Raw genomic sequence first — 8,414 nt, 5'->3', positions numbered from 1 at the left:
ACCTGACCACCTCAGACTAGTGTTGACCTGACCACCTCAGACTAGTGTTGACCTGACCACCTCCAGACTAGTGTTGACCTGACCACCTCAGACTAGTGTTGACCTGACCACTCCAGACTAGTGTTGACCTGACCACTCCAGACTAGTGTTGACCTGACCACTCCAGACTAGTGTTGACCTGACCACCCAGACTAGTGTTGACCTCTCCAGACTAGTGTTGACCTGACCACCACTCCAGACTAGTGTTGACCTGACCACCTCAGACTAGTTGACCTGACCACTCCAGACTAGTGTTGACCTGACCACCTCAGACTAGTGTTGACCTGACCACCTCCAGACTAGTGTTGACCTGACCACCTCCAGACTAGTGTTGACCTGACCACTCCAGACTAGTGTTGACCTGACCACTCCAGACTAGTGTTGACCTGACCACTCAGACTAGTGTTGACCTGACCACCTCCAGACTAGTGTTGACCTGACCACTCCAGACTAGTGTTGACCTGACCACCTCCAGACTAGTGTTGACCTGACCACCTCAGACTAGTGTTGACCTGACCACTCCAGACTAGTGTTGACCTGACCACTCCAGACTAGTGTTGACCTGACCACTCAGACTAGTGTTGACCTGACTCAGACTAGTGTTGACCTGACCACCTCAGACTGAGTCAGACTAGTGACCTGACCACCTGACCACTCCAGACTAGTGTTGACCTGACCACTCCAGACTAGTGTTGACCTGACCACCTCAGACTAGTGTTGACCTGACCACCTCAGACTAGTGTTGACCTGACCACTCCAGACTAGTGTTGACCTGACCACTCCAGACTAGTGTTGACCTGACCACTCCAGACTAGTGTTGACCTGACCACTCCAGACTAGTGTTGACCTGACCACTCCAGACTAGTGTTGACCTGACCACTCCAGACTAGTGTTGACCTGACCACCTCAGACTAGTGTTGACCTGACCACCTCAGACTAGTGTTGACCTGACCACTCCAGACTAGTGTTGACCTGACCACTCCAGACTAGTGTGACCTGACCACTCCAGACTAGTGTTGACCTGACCACTCCAGACTAGTGTTGACCTGACCACCCAGACTAGTGTTGACAGACTGACCACTCCAGACTAGTGTTGACCTGACCACTCCAGACTAGTGTTGACCTGACCACTCCAGACTAGTGTTGACCTGACCACTCCAGACTAGTGTTGACCTGACCACTCCAGACTAGTGTTGACCTGACCACAGACTAGTGTTGACCCAGACTAGTGTTGACCTGACCACCTCCAGACTAGTGTTGACCTGACAGACTAGTGTTGACCTCCAGACTAGTGTTGACCTGACCCTCCAGACTAGTGTTGACCTGACCACTCCAGACTAGTGTTGACCTGACCACCTCAGACTAGTGTTGACCTGACCACTCCAGACTAGTGTTGACCTGACCACTCCAGACTAGTGTTGACCTGACCACTCCAGACTAGTGTTGACCTGACCACCTCAGACTAGTGTTGACCTGACCACTCCAGACTAGTGTTGACCTGACCACTCCAGACTAGTGTTGACCTGACCACCTCCAGACTAGTGTTGACCTGACCACTCCAGACTAGTGTTGACCTGACCACTCCAGACTAGTGTTGACCTGACCACCTCAGACTAGTGTTGACCTGACCACAGACTGACCACCCTCCAGACTAGTGTTGACCTGACCACCTCAGACTAGTGTTGACCTGACCACCTCAGACTAGTGTTGACCTGACCACTCCAGACTAGTGTTGACCTGACCACCTCAGACTAGTGTTGACCTGACCACCTCCAGACTAGTGTTGACCTGACCACCTCCAGACTAGTGTTGACCTGACCACCTCCAGACTAGTGTTGACCTGACCAGACTAGTGTTGACCTGACCACCTCAGACTAGTGTTGACCTGACCACCTCAGACTAGTGTTGACCTGACCACTCCAGACTAGTGTTGACCTGACCACTCCAGACTAGTGTTGACCTGACCACTCCAGACTAGTGTTGACCTGACCACCTCAGACTAGTGTTGACCTGACCACTCCAGACTAGTGTTGACCTGACCACTCCAGACTAGTGTTGACCTGACCACCTCAGACTAGTGTTGACCTGACCACCTCAGACTAGTGTTGACCTGACCACTCCAGACTAGTCAGACTTGACCTGACCACTCCAGACTAGTGTTGACCTGACCACTCCAGACTAGTGTTGACCTGACCACTCTCAGACTAGTGTTGACCTGACCACTCCAGACTAGTGTTGACCTGACCACTCCAGACTAGTGTTGACCTGACCACTCCAGACTAGTGTTGACCTGACCACTCCAGACTGTTGACCTGACCACTCCAGACTAGTGTTGACCTGACCACTCCAGACTAGTGTTGACCTGACCACCTCAGACCACCTGACCACCCAGACTAGTGTTGACCTGACCACTCCAGACTAGTGTTGACCTGACCACCCAGACTAGTGTTGACCTGACCACTCCAGACTAGTGTTGACCTGACCACAGACTAGTGTTGACCTGACCACCCAGACTAGTGTTGACCTGACCACTCCAGACTAGTGTTGACCTGACCACTCCAGACTAGTGTTGACCTGACCACTCCAGACTAGTGTTGACCTGACCACCTGACCCTCAGACAGACTAGTGTTGACCTGACCACCTCAGACTAGTGTTGACCTGACCACTCCAGACTAGTGTTGACCTGACCACTCCAGACTAGTGTTGACCTGACCACTCCTGACCTGACCACCTCCAGACTAGTGTTGACCTGACCACAGACTGACCTGACCACTCCAGACTAGTGTTGACCTGACCACTCCAGACTAGTGTTGACCTGACCACTCCAGACTAGTGTTGACCTGACCACTCAGACTAGTGTTGACCTGACCACCTCAGACTAGTGTTGACCTGACCACCAGACTAGTGTTGACTCCCAGACTAGTGTTGACCTGACCACTCCAGACTAGTGTTGACCTGACCACTCCAGACTAGTGTTGACCTGACCACCTCAGACTAGTGTTGACCTGACCACCCAGACTAGTGTTGACCTGACCACTCCAGACTAGTGTTGACCTGACCACCTCAGACTAGTGTTGACCTGACCACTCCAGACTAGTGTTGACCTGACCACTCCAGACTAGTGTTGACCTGACCACAGACTAGTGTTGACCTGACCACCTCCAGACTAGTGTTGACCTGACCACTCCAGACTAGTGTTGACCTGACCACTCCAGACTAGTGTTGACCTGACCACCTCAGACTAGTGTGACCTGACCACCTGACCACCCAGACTAGTGTTGACCTGACCACCCAGACTAGTGTTGACCTGACCACCTCCAGACTAGTGTTGACCTCCAGACTAGTGTTGACCTGACCACCTCAGACTAGTGTTGACCTGACCACTCCAGACTGAGTGTTGACCTGACCACTCCAGACTAGTGTTGACCTGACCACCTCAGACTAGTGTTGACCTGACCACTCCAGACTAGTGTTGACCTGACCACCTCCAGACTAGTGTTGACCTGACCACTCCAGACTAGTGTTGACCTGACCACTCCAGACTAGTGTTGACCTGACCACCTCCAGACTAGTGTTGACCTGACCACTCCAGACTAGTGTTGACCTGACCACCTCCAGACTAGTGTTGACCTGACCACCTCAGACTAGTGTTGACCTGACCACTCCAGACTAGTGTTGACCTGACCACCCAGACTAGTGTTGACCTGACCACTCCAGACTAGTGTTGACCTGACCACTCAGACTAGTGTTGACCTGACCACCCAGACTAGTGTTGACCTGACCACAGACTAGTGTTGACCACCCTCCAGACTAGTGTTGACCTGACCACTCCAGACTAGTGTTGACCTGACCACCTCCAGACTAGTGTTGACCTGACCACTCCCTAGTGTTGACCCCAGACTAGTGTTGACCTGACCACTCCAGACTAGTGTTGACCTGACCACTCCAGACTAGTGTTGACCTGACCACTCCAGACTAGTGTTGACCTGACCACCTCAGACTAGTGTTGACCTCAGACTAGTGTTGACCTGACCTCCAGACTAGTGTTGACCTGACCACCTCCAGACTAGTGTTGACCTGACCACCCCAGACTAGTGTTGACCTGACCACCTCAGACTAGTGTTGACCTGACCACCTCCAGACTAGTGTTGACCTGACCACCTCAGACTAGTGTTGACCTGACCACCTCAGACTAGTGTTGACCTGACCACTCCAGACTAGTGTTGACCTGACCACTCCAGACTAGTGTTGACCTGACCACTCCAGACTAGTGTTGACCTGACCACTCCAGACTAGTGTTGACCTGACCACCTCCAGACTAGTGTTGACCTGACCACTCCAGACTAGTGTTGACCTGACCACCCAGACTAGTGTTGACCTGACCACTCCAGACTAGTGTTGACCTGACCACTCCAGACTAGTGTTGACCTGTTGACCTGACCTGACCACTCCAGACTAGTGTTGACCTGACCACTCCAGACTAGTGTTGACCTGACCACCTCCAGACTAGTGTTGACCTGACCACTCCAGACTAGTGTTGACCTGACCACTCCAGACTAGTGTTGACCTGACCACTCCAGACTAGTGTTGACCTGACCACCTCAGACTAGTGTTGACCTGACCACCTCAGACTAGTGTTGACCTGACCACCTCCAGACTAGTGTTGACCTGACCACCTCAGACCACCACCTCCAGACTAGTGTGACCTGACAGACTAGTGTTGACCACCCTCCAGACTAGTGTTGACCTGACCACCTCAGACTAGTGTTGACCTGACCACTCCAGACTAGTGTTGACCTGACCACTCCAGACTAGTGTTGACCTGACCACCTCCAGACTAGTGTTGACCTGACCTCAGACTAGTGTTGACCTGACCACCTCAGACTAGTGTTGACCTGACTCCAGACTAGTGTTGACCTGACCACTCCAGACTAGTGTTGACCTGACCACTCCAGACTAGTGTTGACCTGACCACTCCAGACTAGTGTTGACCTGACCACCCAGACTAGTGTTGACCTGACCACTCAGACTAGTGTTGAGACAGACTAGTGTTGACCTGACCACCCAGACTAGTGTTGACCTGACCACTCCAGACTAGTGTTGACCTGACCACTCCAGACTAGTGTTGACCTGACCACTCCAGACTAGTGTTGACCTGACCACTCCAGACTAGTGTTGACCTGACCACTCCAGACTAGTGTTGACCTGACCACCTCCAGACTAGTGTTGACCTGACCACTCCAGACTAGTGTTGACCTGACCACCTCCAGACTAGTGTTGACCTGACCACCTCAGACTAGTGTTGACCTGACCACTCCAGACTAGTGTTGACCCTCCAGACCACCCAGACTAGTGTTGACCTGACCACCTCAGACTAGTGTTGACCTGACCACTCCAGACTAGTGTTGACCTGACCACTCCAGACTAGTGTTGACCTGACCTCCAGACTAGTGTTGACCTGACCACTCCAGACTAGTGTTGACCTGACCACTCCAGACTAGTGTTGACCTGACCACTCCAGACTAGTGTTGACCTGACCACTCCAGACTAGTTTTGACCTGACCACCTCAGACTAGTGTTGACCTGACCACCTCCAGACTAGTGTTGACCTGACCACCTCAGACTAGTGTTGACCTGACCACCTCAGACTAGTGTTGACCTGACCACTCCAGACTAGTGTTGACCTGACCACCTCCAGACTAGTGTTGACCTGACCACTCCAGACTAGTGACCTGACCACCTCAGACCTGACCTGACCACCTCAGACTTGTGTTGACCTGACCACTCCAGACTAGTGTTGACCTGACCACTCCAGACTAGTGTTGACCTGACCACTCCAGACTAGTGTTGACCTGACCACCTCAGACTAGTGTTGACCTGACCACTCCAGACTAGTGTTGACCTGACCACTCCAGACTAGTGTTGACCTGACCACCTCAGACTAGTGTTGACCTGACCACCCAGACTAGTGTTGACCACCACAGACTAGTGTTGACCTGACCACTCCAGACTAGTGTTGACCTGACCACCCAGACTAGTGTTGACCTGACCACCTCAGACTAGTGTTGACCTGACCACTCCAGACTAGTGTGACCTGACAGACTGACCACCCAGACTAGTGTTGACCTGACCACTCCAGACTAGTGTTGACCTGACCACTCCAGACTAGTGTTGACCTGACCACTCCAGACTAGTGTTGACCTGACCACCTCCAGACTAGTGTTGACCTGACCACCTCAGACTAGTGTTGACCTGACCACTCCAGACTAGTGTTGACCTGACCACTCCAGACTAGTGTTGACCTGACCACCTCAGACTAGTGTTGACCTGACCACTCCAGACTAGTGTTGACCTGACCACCTCAGACTAGTGTTGACCTGACCACTCCAGACTAGTGTTGACCTGACCACTCCAGACTAGTGTTGACCTGACCACTCCAGACTAGTGTTGACCTGACCACTCCAGACTAGTGTTGACCTGACCACCCAGACTAGTGTTGACCTGACCACCCAGACTAGTGTTGACCTGACCACTCCAGACTAGTGTTGACCTGACCACTCCAGACTAGTGTTGACCTGACCACCTCAGACTAGTGTTGACCTGACCACCTCAGACTAGTGTTGACCCAGACTAGTGTTGACCTGACCCTCCAGACTAGTGTTGACCTGACCACTCCAGACTAGTGTTGACCTGACCACTCCAGACTAGTGTTGACCTGACCACCCAGACTAGTGTTGACCTGACCACCCAGACTAGTGTTGACCTGACCACTCCAGACTAGTGTTGACCTGACCACCTCAGACTAGTGTTGACCTGACCACCCAGACTAGTGTTGACCTGACCACCTCAGACTAGTGTTGACCTGACCACTCCAGACTAGTGTTGACCTGACCACTCCAGACTAGTGTTGACCTGACCACAGACTAGTGTTGACCTGACCACCTCAGACTAGTGTTGACCTGACCACTCCAGACTAGTGTTGACCTGACCACCTCAGACTAGTGTTGACCTGACCACTCCAGACTAGTGTTGACCTGACCACCTCAGACTAGTGTTGACCTGACCACCTCAGACTAGTGTTGACCTGACCACCTCAGACTAGTGTTGACCTGACCACTCCAGACTAGTGTTGACCTGACCACCTCAGACTAGTGTTGACCTGACCACTCCAGACTAGTGTTGACCTGACCACCTCAGACTAGTGTTGACCTGACCACTCCAGACTAGTGTTGACCTGACCACTCCAGACTAGTGTTGACCTGACCACCCAGACTAGTGTTGACCTGACCACTCCAGACTAGTCAGTTGACCTGACCACCCAGACTAGTGTTGAGACAGACTAGTGTTGACCTGACCACTCCAGACTAGTGTTGACCTGACCACCTCAGACTAGTGTTGACCTGACCACCTCAGACTAGTGTTGACCTGACCACTCCAGACTAGTGTTGACCTGACCACTCCAGACTAGCGTTGAGACCACCTAGTGTTGACCTGACCACTCCAGACTAGTGTTGACCTGACCACTCCAGACTAGTGTTGACCTGACCACCCAGACAGACTAGTGTTGACCTGACCACCTCAGACTAGTGTTGACCTGACCACCTCAGACTAGTGTTGACCTGACCACTCCCAGACTAGTGTTGACCTGACCACTCCAGACTAGTGTTGACCTGACCACTCCAGACTAGTGTTGACCTGACCACCTCCAGACTAGTGTTGACCTGACCACCCAGACTAGTGTTGACCTGACCACCTCAGACTAGTGTTGACCTGACCACTCCAGACTAGTGTTGACCTGACCACCTCAGACTAGTGTTGACCTGACCTGACCACCTCAGACTAGTGTTGACCTGACCACTCCAGACTAGTGTTGACCTGACCACCTCAGACTAGTGTTGACCTGACCTGACCCTCCAGACTAGTGTTGACCTGACCACTCCAGACTAGTGTTGACCTGACCACCTCAGACTAGTGTTGACCACCTCAGACTAGTGTTGACCTGACCACTCCAGACTAGTGTTGACCTGACCACTCCAGACTAGCGTTGACCTGACCACCTCAGACTAGTGTTGACCTGACCACCTCAGACTAGTGTTGACCTGACCACCTCAGACTAGTGTTGACCTGACCACCTCAGACTAGTGTTGACCTGACCACTCCAGACTAGTGTTGACCTTCAGACCTGACCACCTCAGACAGTGTGTTGACCTGACCTGACCTGACCACTCCAGACTAGTTGACCTGACCACCTCAGACAGACTAGTGTTGACCTGACCACCAGACCTGACCACCTCAGACTAGTGTTGACCTGACCACTCCAGACTAGTGTTGAGACCACCTAGTGTTGACCTGACCACTCCAGACTAGTGTTGAC

This window comes from Oncorhynchus masou, chromosome 23 (genome assembly GCF_036934945.1).
Source record: "Oncorhynchus masou masou isolate Uvic2021 chromosome 23, UVic_Omas_1.1, whole genome shotgun sequence".
In the NCBI taxonomy this organism is placed as follows: domain Eukaryota; kingdom Metazoa; phylum Chordata; class Actinopteri; order Salmoniformes; family Salmonidae; genus Oncorhynchus; species Oncorhynchus masou.
Note: the sequence above shows the minus strand (reverse complement) of the source record.